The 19,058-nt window shown below is 44.3% G+C and overlaps 1 pseudogene; it reads left to right on the top strand.

Annotated features, from left to right (window-relative positions):
- Window positions 1-19,058, top strand: part of LOC124045843 — a 329,729-nt pseudogene that overhangs the window by 218,778 nt on the left and 91,893 nt on the right.

The following is a 19,058-nucleotide window of genomic DNA, read 5'->3' as shown; positions in this document are numbered from 1 at the left end:
AAAGGACTGGCGGGGAAGCTAAGAACTTCCTTCCTATTATTTGCTTTATAAAAGTCAATAATTGAAATGGTCCCTTTAAATATGATCTTTCCCTGTATCACTAGGCCTACTAAATAAACGATCTGCTGACGCTAACGCTGAACAGTATGTGTGACTGTCTCGGTGTGTTGTTTAGTCAGATTTGTCCAGGGGGAATGTCATGACAGATGCTTGCCTCTGTGGTTATTTGGTATAATAATGACATCAGAACTATTATATTAGAGGCACTGACTTCTTCGTTTTACTGTTTTTGCTTGTACACATATACAAAATACATGTTCTGTCTGCCTATACTTATACTGTACAGTATACTATTGAATAGAAAATCCCCATTGGACTCCCACACTCCAATACACAGCACCTACTACAGTCTCTACGCTACTGTCCACCAGCTGTGACAGAACACAACCTGACAGTGTCATGCCTTACAGCCGCTGTTACTCTCTACCATGCATAACCTTCTTTCTTACTGTTTCTCACTTCTCTCTCTCTTTCCTTCTCTCTCTCCCTCTCTCTTTCTGTTTCTCTCTCTCTCTTTCTCTCACTCTCTCCCTCTCTCTCTCGCTGTTTCTCTCTCTCTTTCTCTCACTCTCTTTCTCTCTGTTTCTCTCTCTTTCTCTCACTCTCTTTCTCTCTCTCCCTCTCTTTCTGTTTCTCTCTCTTTCTCTCACTCTCTTTCTCTCTCTCCCTCTCTCTCTTGCTGTTTCTCTCTGTCTTTCACTCACTCTCTTTCTCTCTCTTTCTCTCTCTCCCTCTCTCTCTCTGTTTCTCTCTCTTTCTCTCACTCTCTCTCTTTCTCTCACACTCTTTCTCTCACTCTCTTTCTCTCTCTCTCTCTCTTTCTCTCTCTCCCTCTCTCTCGCTGTTTCTCTCTCTCTTTCTCTCACTCTCTTTCTCTCACTCTCTTTCTCTCTCTCCCTCTCTCTCTCGCTGTTTCTCTTTCTCTCACTCTCTTTCTCTCACTCTCTTTCTCTCTCTCCCTCTCTCTCGCTGTTTCTCTCTCTCTTTCTCTCACTCTCTTTCTCTCACTCTCTTTCTCTCTCTCCCTCTCTCTCTGTTTCTCTGTCTCTCTCACTTTATTTATCTCTCTCTCTCCTTCTCTCTCACAATTCAATTCAACTTGCCTTATTGGCATGACGTAACAAGCTTACTTTGGATATATACAATAAGAATCCAAATTGACAACGGGACAACAGTAACAACAATAACCAAGGGTCAAAATAATCATACATTGAACAATACCATTAAGCATACAGTAGAGTACATGTGCAGGTTGGTTGGTCTGTCAGACACTGTCCCTCCTCTTCTGGCAGGCAGCAATGTAGTGGCTGCCAACCCACAGCTCTCTGCGTCCTCCCCCAACAGGATGGGTAGCTTACTCTCATCAGAGAGGTCTTTGAAACCTTGAATAAGGGTTTCAAATTTCGGGAAATGACACTCTTTTTCATTGTTTGATATTTTGGACATTATGTCAGGAAATGCAACTCTTGTCTCAGGTTCTGCTGTTGTGCAGTGGTTTCACAACCTTTCCTCTTCAGGGAGCCAGGTTTTCCTGTCTCTACCCTTCTAAATCTCTCTCTCTCTCTCTCTCTCTCTCTCTCTCTCTCTCTCTCTCTCTCTCTCTCTCTCTCTCTCTCTCTCTCTCTCTCTCTCTGCCTCTCCTCTCCCTCCCTCCCTCTCTCTCTTTCTCTCCCTCTCTCTCTTTCTCTCTGTCTCTCGCTCTGTTTCTCTCTACCTCCCTTTCTTCTCCCCTCAGAGAGAGGTCCAGCTCCATACTAGATTTTCTCTCTCTAGTCAATAATTACAGTCCTCCCAGCAGTGAAGTCCTCAATGGTCTCAGATTAAATGGATCCTGTTTGATTTCCAACACTTGATTTAGAAGCCTGCAGTAGTAATATAATACTATCCCAGTGAGATGGTGTGAGTTGACTCCTGCTGAATGTGTGACACCCAACAAGCAGACAGGCAGGCAGAGTGAGAGACAGAGAGACATGGAGAGAGGAGGAGAGAGAGACAGGGGGAGAGGATGAGAGAGAGAAAGGAAGAAAGAAAGAAAGCGAGAGAGAGAACGAGAGAGAGAGAGAGAGCTTACCTTACACGCCCACACTCTGCCCTGCCGACCACTGATATACTGCCCTGCAGAGCCTAGATGTGCTCGTCACAGTCCCTACTGTCTCTGCTCAAACCATTTGGTGCAGTGGAGCTATTTCATGTGGATTTCTAGAAAGCCTATATTCCAGAATGATGACAAATGCGCACACGCGCGCAGACACAAAACATTGAATTGTTCAACTCCAATCCTGAGTGAAGCAGCCGGAAGTGTGTGAGCTGTGCTCTCTGCTCTCTGAGTGTGACAGGAGTAACTGTGGTCAGGTCTGCTGTCCCACAAATCTTGTCACGGACTGTTCTCTCACACACACACACACACACACACACACACACACACACACACACACACACACACACACACACACACACACACACACACACACACACACACACACACACACACACACACACACACACACACATACACACACGCACACGCACACGCACACGCACACGCACACACACACATGTACAGACGAACACAAGGAAGCACACACACACAGAGGCCCAATAATAGCCTAATATGCTGGTGTCCAGTCGGTTGCGTTTGAGAGCGCAGGCCTGGGGGTGATTGAGACCAGACAGAACGGCAGTCTGTCTGTCACCTACTCACTGCACAGAACACACAAGTGTTATAGACAAGGACAAATCTGATCAAATCAGTTTTTTGGAAAGACAACCGTGTGCCCGTTTGTCATGGTGTGTGTCAACAAATACTACGCTCACAGCTGAACACTCATCCACTCCCTCTGTAAAGTCAATTGATCTATGATGTTAACCGTGTGTACTGTGTTTCCAGGTGAGCCGTGTTCCAGTGGAGAGCTGTGAGCAGTACTCCTCCTGCAGTGGCTGCCTGGGGTCAGGAGATCCCCACTGTGGCTGGTGTGTCCTCCACAATGTGTAAGTACTCTATGACCACACGGAGCTGCTCTGACGCTGCGTTCCTGACATTACTATGTCCTCAACGCCATACTAACAAGTCACCTGAAGAACCAAAACGCTCTCTCTGTCAGGTGCTCCAGGAAGGATCGTTGTGAGAGGGCTGACGAGCCTCAGCGTTTTGCCTCCCGAGTGGAGCAGTGCGTCAAACTCAGTGTCCAGCCTGGAAACATCTCTGTCACCATGTCCAAAGTGCAGGTACGTCACCTGACAATAAATCATGTGTGTGCGTGCCCGTGTGTTTCTGTGTGTGTGTTCTCACATTGACGTGTCCTCACACTCTCCTCTCTCTCTGTATCCCTAGCTGGTGCTGCAGGCCCAGAATGTGCCTAACCTTTCAGCAGGGGTCAACTGCTCCTTTGAGGATTACACTGAGACAGAGGGACGCATCTTTGGGGGACGCATCTACTGCCTGTCCCCTTCCACACGAGAGGTCGCCCCCATCACACGCAACCAGGGTGAGACATTTAGCCACAGCATCCTCCTGCTGCTATTTGCTAGTAATAAAACCCAGTTACACTGTGTGTGAACAGCATTGGATTATTTGTCTGTGTGTAGATTGTGTTGTACTGTCACTCTTTCTTGGTGACAAACGTACTGTGAAGCTGTTAGGGCTGGGTTCCGGATAGAACCAAACAGCGCTCTATGCTTGCTTCATATATGACACCTCTAAAGGTTCTATATAGAACTATTTTGTAGAGTTCTTTGATCAGAACCCCAGGAGTTCTTCTTCACTGAACCACAACTGGTTCCATATAGAACCCTTAGGTTCCATATAGGGTTCTATATGGAACCAATTTCAGTTCTATATAGAACCTTTGGGCTTGCTATATATGAAGCAAGACTTGAACCCTTTTTGGTTCTATCTAGAACCTTTTTTTCTAAGAATGTACCATATTTAACTACAGTTGAAGTCGGAAGTTTACACATTTCTTGTTAACAAACTATAGTTTTGTCAAGTCGGTTAGGACATCTACTTTGTGAATGACACAAGTCATTTTTCCAACAATTGTTTACAGACAGATTATCGCAATTCCAGTGGGTCAGAAGTTTACATACACTAAGTTGACTGCCTTTAAACAGCTTGGAAAATTCCAGAAAATGATGTCATGTATTTAGAAGCTTCTAATAGGCTAATTGACATCATTTGGGTCAATTGGAGGTGTACCTGTGGATATATTTCAAGGCCTACCTTCAAACTCAGTGCCTCTGCTTGGCCTCATGAGAAAATAAAAAAAATCAGCCAAGAAAATAAATTCTAGACCTCCAAAAGTCTGTTTCATCCTTGGGAGCCATTTCCAAAAACATGAAGGTACCACGTTCATCTGTACAAACAATAGTACCAAGTATAAACACCATGGGACCACGCAGCCGTCATACCGCTCAGGAAGGTGATACGTTCTGTCTCCTAGAGATGGTGCACAAAGTACAAATCAATCCCAGAACAACAGCAAAGGACCTTGTGAAGATGCTGGAGGAAACAGGTAGAAAAGTATCTATATCCACAGTAAAACAAGTCCTATATCGACATAACCTGAAAGGCCGCTCAGCAAGGAAGAAGCCACTGCTCCAAAACTGCCATAAAAAAGCCAGACTACGCTTTGCAACTGCACATGGGGACAAATATCGTACTTTTTGGAGAAATGTCCTCTGTTCTGATGAAAAGAAAATAGAACTGTTTGGCCATAATGACCATTGTTATGTTTGGAGGAAAAAGGGTGATGCTTGCTAGCTGCAGAACACCATCCCAACCGTGAAGCTCTGGGGTGGCAACATCATGTTGTGGGGGTGCTTTGCTGCAGGAGGGACTGGAGCACTTCACAAAATAGATGGCTGCATGAGCATGCAAAATGATGTGGATATATTGAAGCAACATCTCAAGACATCAGTCAGGAAGTTAAAGCTTGGTCGCAAATGGGTCTTCCAAATGGGCAATGACCTCAAGCATACTTCCAAAGGACAACAAAGGACAACATAGTCAAGGTATTGGAGTGGCCATCACAAAGCCCTGACCTCAATCCCATGGAACATTTGTGGGCAGAACTGAAAAAGCATGTGTGAGCAAGGAGGCCTACAAACCTGACTCAGTTACACCAGCTCTGTCAGGAGGAATGGGCCAAAATTCACCCAACTTATTGTGGGAAGCTTGTGGAAGGCTACCTGAACCATATGACCCAAGTTCAACAATTTAAAGGCAATGCTACCAAATACTAATTGAGTGTATGTAAACTTCTGACCCACTGGGAATATGATGAAAGAATTAAAAGCTGAAATAAATCATTCTCTCTACTATTATTCAGGAATTGTGAAAAACTGAGTTTAAATGTATTTGGCTAAGGTGTATGTAAACTTTAGACTTCAACTGTATATACCGATATTGATGCAACGACCGGTTTGGGTTTTACTTTCAATGTTTGGTTTGCAAAATGTCATATCCGGTGCACGTAATGCCTGTTTTTATAGTTTGGTCCATTTGCTACTTGAGTCATCTTTCTCCTCTTCCTGCTGCATGCTGCTAACCACACCAAGCCCCGCCCCCTGTCACTCAAGGAGAGAGCAGTTGCTCGACCACGGAGTCACAAGCACTGTCTTGTCATCCACTGCAGTCTGGTCAGGTGGATACTGACATGGTGTTCCATAATTACACCACTGTCTTGTCATCCACTGCAGTCTGGTCAGGTGGATACTGACATGGTGTTCCATAATTACACCACTGTCTTGTCATCCACTGCAGTCTGGTCAGGTGGATACTGACAAGGGTGTTCCATAATTACACCACTGTCGTGTCATCCACTGCAGTCTGGTCAGGTGGATACTGACATGGTGTTCCATAATTACACCATTAGTCTTGTCATATCTCTGGTCTGGATACTGACTGGTGTTCCATAATTACACCACTGTTTGTCATCCACTGCAGTCTGGTCAGGTGGATACTGACATGGTGTTCCATAATTACACCACTGTCTTGTCATCCACAGTCTGGTCAGGTGGATACTGACATGTACTGACATGGTGTTCATAATTACACCACTGTTGTCATCCACTGCAAATAAATGGTGTTCCACTGCAGTCTGGTCAGGTGGATACTGACATGGTGTTCCATAATTACACCACTGTCTTGTCATCCACTGCAGTCTGGTCAGGTGGATACTGACATTGTTCTAATGACATGTCTTGTCATCCACTGCAGTCTGGTCAGGTGGATACTGACATGGTGTTCCATAATTACACCACTGTCTTGTCATCCACTGCAGTCTGGTCAGGTGGATACTGACAAGGGTGTTCCATAATTACACCACTGTCGTGTCATCCACTGCAGTCTGGTCAGGTGGATACTGACATGGTGTTCCATAATTACACCATTAGTTTGTATATCTTACTGTCTGCTAGTTTGTCTTCTCTTAGCAAGTTGTTGCTAAATAAATGGTGTTAGCCGCTAATACTTTACTAATGACATGTCACTGGCTTTCAGTAAATCACTCAACACTATACACATCAGCTACTACAGCGACTGAAATGACTATAACTCTCAACACTATACACGTCAGCTACTACAGCGACTGAAATGACTATAACACTCAACACTATACACGTCAGCTACTACAGCGACTGAAATGACTATAACACTCAACACTATACACGTCAGCTACTACAGCGACTGAAATGACTATAACACTCAACACTATACACGTCAGCTACTACAGCGACTGAAATGACTATAACTCTCAACACTATACACGTCAGCTACTACAGCGACTGAAATGACTATAACACTCAACACTATACACGTCAGCTACTACAGCGACTGAAATGACTATAACACTCAACACTATACACGTCAGCTACTACAGCGACTGAAATGACTATAACACTCAACACTATACACGTCAGCTACTACAGCGACTGAAATGACTATAACACTCAACACTATACTACTACAGTCAGCTACTACAGCTACTGAAATGACTATAACACTCAACACTATACACGTCAGCTACTACAGCGACTGAAATGACTATAACACTCAACACTATACACGTCAGCTACTACAGCGACTGAAATGACTATAACACTCAACACTATACACGTCAGCTACTACAGCGACTGAAATGACTATAACACTCAACACTATACACGTCAGCTACTACAGCGACTGAAATGACTGCAACACTCAACACTATACACGTCAGCTACTACAGCACCTGAAATGACTATAACACTCAACACTATACACGTCAGCTACTACAGCGACTGAAATGACTATAACTCTCAACACTATACACGTCAGCTACTACAGCGACTGAAATGACTGCAACACTCAACACTATACACGTCAGCTACTACAGCGACTGAAATGACTATAACACTCAACACTATACACGTCAGCTACTACAGTGACTGAAATGACTATAACACTCAATACTATACACGTCAGCTACTACAGCTACTGAAATGACTGTAACACTCAACACTATACACGTCAGCTACTACAGCGCCTGAAATGACTATAACTCTCAACACTATACGTCAGCTACTACAGCGACTGAAATGACTATAACACTCAATACAATACACGTCAGCTACTACAGCGACTGAAATGACTGCAACACTCAACACTATATACGTCAGCTAGTACAGCGACTGAAATGACTATAACACTCAACACTATACACGTCAGCTACTACAGCGACTGAAATTACTATAACACTCAACACTATACACGTCAGCTACTACAGCGACTGAAATGACTAATACTCAACACTATCCACGTCAGCTACTACAGCGACTGAAATGACTATAACACTCAACACTATACACGTCAGCTACTACAGCGACTGAAATGACTATAACACTCAACACTATACACTTCAGCTACTACAGCGACTGAAATGACTATAACAGTCAATACTATACACGTAAGCTACTACAGCGACTGAAATGACTATAACACTCAACACTATACATGTCAGCTAGTACAGCGACTGAAATGACTAACACTCAACACTATCCACATCAGCTACTACAGCGACTGAAATGACTATAACACTCAACACTATACACTTCAGCTACTACAGCGACTGAAATGACTATAACACTCAACACTATACACGCCAGCTACTACAGCGACTGAAATGACTATAACACTCAACACTATACATGTCAGCTACTACAGCGACTGAAATGACTAACACTCAACACTATCCACGTCAGCTACTACAGCGACTGAAATGACTATAACACTCAACACTATACACGTCAGCTACTACAGCGACTGAAATGACTATAACACTCAACACTATACACGTCAGCTACTACAGCGACTGAAATGACTATAACACTCAACACTATACACGTCAGCTACTACAGCGCCTGAAATGACTATAACTCTCAACACTATACACGTCAGCTACTACAGCGACTGAAATGACTGCAACACTCAACAAAGAGCTGCAGTTAGTTTCAGAATGGGTGGCAAGGAATAAGTTACACCTAAATATTTCCAAAACTAAAAGCATTGTATTTGGGACAAATCATTCACTACACCCTAAACCTCAACTACATCTCCTAATGAATAATGTGTAAATTGAGCAAGTTGAGATGACTAAACTGCTTGGAGTAACCCTGGATTGTACACTGCCATGGTGAAAACATATTGATGCAGTAGTAGCTAAGATGGGGAGAAGCCTGTCCATAATAAAGCTCTGTTCTGCCTTCTTAACATCACTATCAACAATGCAGGTCCTACTGGCTCTAGTTTTGTCACACCTTGACTACTGTTCAGTAGTGTGTTCAGGTGCCACAAAGAGTGTCTTAGGAAAATTGCAGTTGGCTCAGAACAGGGCAGCACAGCTGGACCTTAAAAGTACACAGAGAGCTAACATTAATTATTTACGTGACAGACTTTGGGAGGCGCACAGAACTACATAGAGCCATGACTACATGGAACTACATTCCACATCAGGTAACTGATGCAAGCAGTTGAATCAGATTGATAAAAACAGGTAAAAATACACTTTATGACACAGCAGGGACTGTGAAGAGACACACTAAAGGATAGCCACATGCATAGGCACACATTGTGATATTGTTGAATGGTGGTATGAAACATGTTGTATTGTAGATATGTAGTGGTGTAATAATGTTAATGTTATATGATGTCCTATTTTATCTTTCATTGATGTAAGTGCTTTAATATGTTTGGAGCCCCGGAAGAGTAGCTGCTGCCTTGGCAGGAACTAATGGGGATCCATAATAAACCCCAGGAAGAGTAGCTGCTGCCTTGGCAGGAACGAATGTGGATCCATAATAAACGCCAGGAAGAGTAGCTGCTGCCTTGGCAGGAACGAATGGGGATCCATAATAAACCCCAGGAAGAGTAGCTGCTGCCTTGGCAGGAACTAATGGGGATCAATAATAAACCCCAGGAAGAGTAGCTGCTGCCTTGGCAGGAACTAATGGGGATCCGTAATAAGTCCCAGGAAGAGTAGCTGCTGCCTTGGCAGGGACTAATGGGGACCCATAATAAACCCCAGGAAGAGTACATTTACATTTACATTTAAGTCAACCCCAGGAAGAGTAGACGGGGATCTTATCCCCAGGAAGAGTAGCTGCTGCCTTGGCTTAACAAATTCCGTAATAATTCAAGAGTAGCTTATGACATCCAGTGGGACAGTCACTTAGCTGCTGCCTTGGCAGGAACTAATGGGGATCCGTAATAAACCCCAGGAAGAGTAGCTGCTGTCTTGGCAGGAACTAATGGGGATCCATAATAAACCCCAGGAAGAGTAGCTGCTGCCTTGGCAGGAACTAATGGGGATCCGTAATAAGTCCCAGGAAGAGTATGAGCTACTCATAAAGCCTATTTAGAACTTGTATTATTAAAAAATGTAAAATACCATCGAATATGGTCATGCTGTCAAAAATATGAAAAATATTGTGAAATATTTATTGGTCTTATCACCCAGTTCTGAAAGCTGTATCTGACTGTACCTCTTTCTAGGGGACAAGCGTACTGTGAAGCTGTATCTGACTGTACCTCTTTCTAGGGGACAAGCGTACTGTGAAGCTGTATCTGACTGTACCTCTTTCTAGGGGACAAGCGTACTGTGACGCTGTATCTGGCTGTACCTCTTTCTAGGGGACAAGCGTACTGTGACGCTGTATCTGACTGTACCTCTTTCTAGGGGACAAGCGTACTGTGAAGCTGTATCTGACTGTACCTCTTTCTAGGGGACAAGCTTACTGTGCAGCTGTATCTGACTGTACCTCTTTCTAGGGGACAAGCGTACTGTGAAGCTGTATCTGACTGTACCTCTTTCTAGGGGACAAGCGTACTGTGAAGCTGTATCTGACTGTACCTCTTTCTAGGGGACAAGCGTACTGTGAAGCTGTATCTGACTGTACCTCTTTCTAGGGGACAAGCGTACTGTGAAGCTGTATCTGACTGTACCTCTTTCTAGGGGACAAGCGTACTGTGAAGCTGTATCTGACTGTACCTCTTTCTAGGGGACAAGCGTACTGTGAAGCTGTATCTGACTGTACCTCTTTCTAGGGGACAAGCGTACTGTGAAGCTGTATCTGACTGTACCTCTTTCTAGGGGACAAGCATACTGTGAAGCTGTATCTGACTGTACCTCTTTCTAGGGGACAAGCGTACTGTGAAGCTGTATCTGAAGTCTAAGGAGACAGGGAAGAAGTTTGCCAGTGTGGACTTTGTCTTCTACAACTGCAGTGTGCACCAATCGTAAGTTCCGCTTTACCTAATTCTGTGTGTGTGTGTGTGTGTGTGTGTGTGTGTGTGTGTGTGTGTGTGTGTGTGTGTGTGTGTGTGTGTGTGCGTGCGTGCGTGCGTGCGTGCGTGCGTGCGTGCGTGCGTGTGTGTATGTGAGAGAGAAAGAGAGATAGAGAAAGAGGAGTGAGAAATAGAGAAATAGAGAAAGAGAGAAAGATACCCTCTCCTCTCTGCTCTGCAGTGCTTGTTACTGCTGATGAGATCAGACTCTTAATGTCATTTTCTTAATAACTTGGAGCGCCTCTGATGTCATTGATAAAGTTTTACTACACTGAGTTATGTTCCTTTACATCTGAGATCTCTTTTCCTCCCTTCCTCCACACACATTTTGGCTTGAGGCTGTCAGCCCCTGTATCTATCCCACCATCCCTAACTCTGCCTTTCACTGAACACATACAGCACCAGTCAAGAGTTTGGAAACACCTACTCATTCATGGGTTTTTCTTTATTTTTGGCTATTTTCTACATTGTATAATAATAATGAAGAGATCAAAACTATTAAATAACACATATAGAATCATGTAGTGACCAAAAAAGTGTTTAAACAAACCAAAATACTTTTTATATTTGAGATTCTTCAAATTAGCCACCCTTTGCCTTGATGACAGCTTTGCACACTCTTGGTATTCTTTCAACCAGCTTCATGAGGTCATCACCTGGAATGCATTTCAATTAACAGGTGTGCTTTGTTAAAAGTTCATTTGTTGAATTTCTTTCCTTCTTAATGCATGTGAGCCAGTCAGTTGTGTTATGACAAGGTAGGGGTGTTATACAGAAGATCACCCTATTTGGTAAAAGACCGAGTCCATATTATGGCAAGAACAGCTCAAATAATCAAAGAAAAAATAAAGCCCATCATTACTTTAAAACATGAAGGTCAGTCAATACGGAAAATTTCAAGAACTTTGAAGGTTTCTTCAAGTGCATTCACAAAAACCATTAAGCACTATGATGAAACTGGCTCTCATGAGGACCACCACAGGAAAGGAATACCCAGAGTTACCTCTGCTGCAGAGGATAAGTTCATTAGAGTTAAGTGCACCTCAGATTGCATCCCAAATAATTGCTTCAGAGTTCAAGTAACTGACACATCTCAACATCAACTGTTCAGAGGAGACTGCCTGAATCAGGCCTTCATGGTCGAATTCCTGCAAAGAAACCAGTACTAAAGAACACCAATAATAAGAAGAGACTTGCTTGGGCCAAGAAACACGAGCAATGGACATTAGACCAGTGGACATCCGTCCTTTGGTCTGATGAGTCCAACTGTGAGATTTTTGGTTCCAACTGCTTTGTCTTTGTGAGATGCAGAGTAGGTTAACGGATGATCTCCGCATGTGTGGTTCCCACCGTGAAGCATGGAGGAGGAGGTGTGAGGGTGTCAGGGTGCTTTGGTGGTGACACTGTCAGTGATTTATTTAGAATTCAAGGTACACTTAACCAGCATGGCTACCACAGAATTTTGCAGAGATACGCCATCCCATCTGGTTTGCGCTTAGTGGGACTATCATTTGTTTTTCAACAGGACAATGACCCAACACACCTCCAATGTGTGTAAGGGCTATATGACCAAGAAGCAAAGTGATGGAGTGCTGCATCAGATGACCTGGCCTCCACAATCACCCGACCTCAACCCAATTGAGATGGTTTGGGATGAGTTGGACCGCAGAGTGAAGGAAAAGCAGCAAAAAAATGCTCAGCATATGTGGGAACTCCATCAAGACTGCTGGAAAAGCATTCCAGGTGAAGCTGGTTGATAGAATCCCAAGAGTGTGCAAAGCTGTCATCAAGGCAAAAAGTGGCTACTTTGAAGAATCTAAAATCTAAAATATATTTTTATTTATTTAACACTGTTTTGGTAACTACATGATTCCATATGTGTTATTTCACTGTTTTGATGTCTTCACTATTATTCTACAATGTAGAAAATAGTAAAAAATAAAGAAAAACCCTTGAATGAGTAGGTGTGTCCAAACTTTTGACTGGTTCTGTATATATGGTCTAAAGACCGCCATCTTCCCTCTCACCCATTTCCCACCCAATTACTATATATTTAATCTCTCCCTCTTCCTCTTCCTTCCCCATTCTCTAGCTTACTGTCTCATCCTCTTTCCCCTATGTCTCTTCTTCCTCTCCTCCGCCTGCTCCTCCCCTCTAACTCTCCTCTAACCCTCATTCTCTCCCTCTCCTCCCCTCTAACTCTCATTTACCCCTCATTCTCTCCCTCTCCTCCCCTCTAACTCTCCTCTACCCCTCATTCTCTCCCTCTCCTCCCCTCTAACTCTCCTCTACCCCTCATTCTCTCCCTCTCCTCCCCTCTAACTCTCCTCTACCCCACTCATTCTCACCCTATCCTCCCCTATAACTCTCCTCTACCCCTCATTCTCTCCCTCTCCTCCCCTCTAACTCTCCTTTACCCCTCATTCTCTCCCTCTCCTCCCCTCTAACTCTCCTCTACCCCTCATTCTCTCCCTCTCCTCCCCTCTAACTCTCCTCTACCCCTCATTCTCTCCCTCTCCTCCCCTCTAACTCTCCTCTACCCCTCATTCTCTCCCTCTCCTCCCCTCTAACTCTCCTCTACTCCTCATTCTCTCCCTCTCCTCCCCTCTAACTCTCCTCTACCCCACTCATTCTCACCCTATCCTCCCCTATAACTCTCCTCTACCCCTCATTCTCTCCCTCACTTCCCCTCTAACTCTCCTCTACCCCCATTCTCACGCTCTCTACCCCTCTAACTCTCCTCTTCCTCCTCATTCTCTCCCTCTCCTCCCCTCTAACTATCCTCTTCCTCCTCATTCTCTCCCTCTCCTCCCTTCTACCTCTCCCCTTCCTCCTCATTCTCTCCCTCTCCTCCCTTCTACCTCTCCCCTTCCTCCTCATTCTCTCCCTCTCCTCCCTTCTACCTCTCCCCTTCCTTTCCTGCTCTCCCTCTCCTCCCTTCTACCTCTCCCCTTCCTTTCCTGCTCTCCCTCTCCTCCCTTCTACCTCTCCCCTTCCTTTCCTGCTCTCCCTCTCCTCCCTTCTACCTCTCCCCTTCCTTTCCTGCTCTCCCTCTCCTCCCTTCTACCTCTCCCCTTTCTTTCCTGCTCTCCCTTTCTCTCTTATTTCCTGTTGGTCCTCTCTCCTTCTGGTCCAGATGTTCCTCTCTGCTCTTATTTATCAAACTGATTTTTTTCCCTGGCCTCTGCTCTGTGAGCTGCATACATTAGCACAGCAATATTCTCCTAATTAGCTGCCCTGGCGCCCCATTACAGCTGGACATAATGGAGAGTGTATGTAAAGTGTTCACCTGGACCTCTTATCAAGGCCCGATTCAACGTCTTTGAACCTTGAGGATGTGTGATTATATATGGGCCTCTGTAATGTGTGTGTGTGCGCTGTCTACCGTGTGTGTGTGTGTGTGTGTGTGTGTGTGTGTGTGTGTGTGTGTGTGTGTGTGTGTGTGTGTGTGTGTGTGTGTGTGTGTGTGTGTGTGTGTGTGTGTGTGTGTGTGTGTGTGTGTGTGTGTGTGTGTGTGTGTGTGTGTGTGTGTGTGTGTGTGCATGAGGACTGGTTAAGCTCTCTCACCATGCCTCTCTCATTGAATAAGCAGGCATAGTGAGGTCTTTCATGTGCTGTATGCAACACAACCCATCAGGACATTACAGTACACTACAGTCTAGTTTTAACAACCCAGCCTTGTCAGCCATATAGAACCCACGTGATCCCCTGAACTACTCCCCTCCTGACCTCTGAACCCTGACCCCAGCGTGTGTAGACTGCCAGTGGGCCGTGTGTGCCAACGGGGCTGCTGTGCAATAAAAAGCTTTCCTCAGAGGTGACGGGCATGGTGGGCGAAGAGGGCACTCTACTTGGCAAGGCCAGCTATTTACATACACAGTAACAATATTAGAGTTTTGCATTTAAAAGACTGCCAGAATAGTTTAATTTAGCGTGTGAGGGACTGAATGTATTTTTAATGAGAGGAGCGAGGAGGAAAAGAGGGGGAGGGGAGAAAACAAGTGAAGGAGAGATGGATTGTGCCCTTTGTGTTGGGGATAATGCATCCACAGAGCTAAAAGGTTAGCGCCTCAGCCAAACCACAGCGCCTATTAGAATATAAAAAGAATGAGGAAATGCATGCAGGATTCACAGCCTTGAAAAGGCCCCACTCATGGAAGGCAGAGAGCCCTGAGACAGGCTCTCGTAGGCGGGCTGGGTGCTCACTTCATCTCCCTGCTGTCCGTGTTAAGGAAGCTTCTCTGAAAATCTACTTCACCAAGCTACCGCTTACTTCACACTGGAGGAAATTAAGCTACACTACCGCTATCCTTTAGAAGAATATAGTTGAATTAACCAAAGTTAAAAAGTAGTTTGCTACATTCAAACTGCTTAAGGAAAAATGATCAGATGTACATGTGAAATGTCAAATACAAATTGCAAGAACAGATCACTTTGAGGTCATTTGTTAACAGAATGTGCCATTTAGCCCATTAAACACAATAATGACGTTTCAAGGGAGAGTTAGGCAGGTCTGATGCTGAAAAGACAGGAAATGATTGCCCACTTCTGTCACGCCCTGACCTTAGTTCTCTTTGTTTTCTTTCTTATTTTGGTTAGGTCAGGGTGTGACGAGGGTGGTTTAGTTAGTGTCTTGTCTATGTGAAGTTGCCGGTCAGCACTCGTGTCTTATAGCGTCACGTTCATCTAGTTGTTTTGTTAGTTTGTTTAGTGTTCTTTGTGTAAATAAAGAAGAATGTATTCTTATCACACTGTGCCTTGGTCTCCTCGTTATGACGAACGTGACAACTTCACCCATATAAGTAGTATAATCATTTGAAAGCAGTGTGTAGTTCCAGTAGTTAGCTACACCACTACATGGCAAGAAAGTAAAACTGTACCTAGATTTGATTTTAGTTCAACTACCACCAAGCTACTGCAAAATGTAGTTAAATGACTAGTTGAACTACATGTAGTCCACTACTCCCCAACATGGCTGCCTGCTACTGGCCTGGTGCTTCCTGAACCACCTGTTGTAACAGGACAAGAACATTGGGCTTCAACATTCTGGTAACATTCTACCAATGTAAAGAATGGTTTGGATGGGAAGAAGAGGTCGTCTTCTGTGGTATCCACTCTCACTTCAATCATCTTCAATCAATTGTCTTTTCAATCTATCTATCACAGAACAACACACCGTAGGTGTTAGGTTGAAAACAACTAGAGACACACAGTGATACACCTGATAGATGTTCTGAGTTGTTAGGTTGGAGGTAGAGGGGAGAAGCTGAGTTTACTGTTGCCCAGGTTCAGGTGTGATATTTGCAGGCAGCAGAGGGTAAGTGATGGGGCTCTGGTCCTGGCAGTGTGCCACTCCACTTGGCAGTACTGAGTCTAATAGACGTTATGTCTGAATCCTTTGCTTACACCTCTCCTCTACCGTTTCTCTCATTTACCTCTGCCTTTCCTCCTGAAGCAGGCAGAACAAAGGAAACAGCCTCTGAGTGTTCATTCACCCAGCTCCTGAATAGGCACTATAGCAACAATAAAGCATGTTTGGAATTTCAGCAGAAACAAGCAAAGCTTTAATTAAACCCATTTATTTTTCATTTGACTAGGCAAGTCAGTTAGGACCAAATTCTCATTTACAGTGACGGTCTACACAGACCAAACCCGGACGGCTCTACGCTAATTGTGCGCCGCCCTATGGGACTCCCAATCACGGCTGGTTGTGATACAACATGGATTTGAACTAGGGTTTCTGTAGTGACGCCTCTAGCACTGAGATGCAGTACCTTGGACAGCTGTGCCACTTGGGAGCCCGATAGGGTGGGGCACAATTGGCCCAGTGTCGTCCGGGTTTGGCCGGTGTAGGCCTTCATTATAAATAAGAATTTGTTCTTAACTGACTAATAACATAAATAAAAATCTGATCATCATATCAATGTATCTGTTTGCTGATAGTGATATGAAGTATACTTTAACAGTGGGAAATGGTAGATCTACTGTAGGTCTACTGTATGCATGCTTAAATACATCTATTCTGTATTTGATTAAGTAATAATGTATGCTTTTGGGTGGTCTGCTTAGCAGACAGGAAACATTGACTAGTTTGCAGTAGCAGCCCCAGAGCACGACAGAGGCTTTGATTTCCTGCTGTAGGACATACACATCTCCCAGTGTGGTGCTAAGAATCAGCAGGGTTCAAAGGGCATTGCCCCCTTCTCTGTCTGCATCTGGCTGGGATCGATAGACCCAGATGTCTGGAGACGAGAAGGTAATACCCCTCAGAAGCAAACAAATAGCGGGCTGTTAGCGTAGCACAAATCCACCCTCTCTCTCTCTGTCTCGTACTCTCTCTCTCTCTCTCTCTCTCTCTCTCTCTCTCTCTCTCTCTCTCTCTCTCTCTCTCTCTCTCTCTGTATCATACTCTCTCGCTCTCTGTCTCGTACTCTCTCTCTCTCTCTCTCTCTCTCTCTCTCTCTCTCTCTCTCTCTCTCTCTCTCTCTGTCTCGTACTCTCTCTCTCTCTCTCTCTCTCTCTCTCTCTCTCTCTCTCTCTCTCTCTCTCTCTCTCTCTCTCTCTCTCTCTCTCTCTCTCGTACTCTCTCTCTCTCTCTCTCTCTCTCTCTCTCTCTCTCTCTCTCTCTCTCTCTCTCTCTCTCTCTCTCTCTGTATCATACTCTCTCGCTCTCTGTCTCTCTCTCTGTCTTTCTCTCTCTCACTTCCTCCCCATAGTAACACACATACAGGAATCGATGATAGACTTTATCCCGTAGAGCTAGGATGGTAGTGGGTCCTGCTCATTATAGTAGTGTGGAGCTGTGCTACACATGCCTCATTCTGTCACTGGAATACGGGAGTAAGAGGCACGTTAAAGGGCTTTGTAGAACTCATAAAGATTTTTGAGAAATCAATGTGTTTATGTGGGGCGAAGCGGAGTGGATTCAAACTAATGCATGTATTTTATTTTATCCTCTATTTTACTCTCCTGTAGCTATAAAAACCTTGTTGAGGCTGCTGGTAATCTATGTTCATTTATGCTTTCTGAACTAAGGAAAAAACAGGCTTATCTGGGCCTTGAAGCTTATTTGAATATAAGCCTTTGAACATGTTGAATAGGAAGGAGGAGTATATCGATCTAGACATTTTCCTCTCTGTGGTTATTTTACTCTCTGTTGGAGACATGGCAACTGGAAGATGAAAACTTTGCTGTGTTCTGCTCTGTTCGGTTCTGTTTCGTTCGGTTCTGCTCTGTTCTGTTCTGCTCTGTTCTGCTCACACCACTCTGTGGCTCACACAGCGTTTGACCGAGCAGCCCTGCCACACTATACTGTTAGCTCCAAGGGTCAATAATAAAGATGAGTTCAGAACACGGAGACACACTGACACATGCTTCCTAAAGTAAGATAATTACTCTACTGAAGTGACTTGAAACGTTTTGAGGTAGATGACCTCAGGTGTTGAATCACCTTTTACAGGCCGTTGGTTTACCCTAGTGTTTAGTGATGGAGGATGGAACAGCCAGCCTCAGAGGCAGGGTTGGTTCTGAACATCTATTCTAAAGGCTGATTGATCCATTAACTGAGGTAAATGTTTCATTAGGCATCTGCCCGTGTCCTGGAAGGCTGTGTTGTATTCTAATGTTGCTTCTAAATGATTGTTAAATGACTTAATTGGACAAATCACTAGCAGAATTGATTTTGATGAGTTTGTGTACCCGTGTTAAGAGCCAATCCTGAAGTGTTTTTTTTTTGTAGTGAACAATCGCGGCATCAACTTTTGATTCGAAAGAGACTGATCGTTCTCACAATTTTCTGTGAGAGTGAAATTCATATAATTCAAATCATGTTGTTTTTCAAGTACAGCCAATCAATCACTCGTATTGCAGTAGCTCTTAGCTTTAACCAAACCATTGCCTTGTGTGTGTGACCAGTGGAAACCAGAGTTCAGAGTGAGAGTTCTGGATTGAGTTCTGGATTGAGTTCTGGATTGAGTTCTGGATTAAGAGATTCATTCATTTGGTGGTTTATTTGTCCTATTTCACTAGTGTGTATTATTCACTAGTGCCATTATCAACAGCAACCCTGGGGAAAGGAGTCTTAAAAGCCTTGCTCAAGGGCACATAGACAGCTTTTCCACCTTGTCGGCTCGAACTAGCAAACAATCGGCCACTGGCCCAACGCTCTAACCGCTAGGCT

The sequence above is a fragment of the Oncorhynchus gorbuscha genome, linkage group LG10 (genome assembly GCF_021184085.1).
Source record: "Oncorhynchus gorbuscha isolate QuinsamMale2020 ecotype Even-year linkage group LG10, OgorEven_v1.0, whole genome shotgun sequence".
Lineage (NCBI taxonomy): Eukaryota > Metazoa > Chordata > Actinopteri > Salmoniformes > Salmonidae > Oncorhynchus > Oncorhynchus gorbuscha.
The sequence above is the reverse complement of the archived record's forward strand: the minus strand, read 5'-3'. Positions and strand labels throughout refer to the sequence as shown.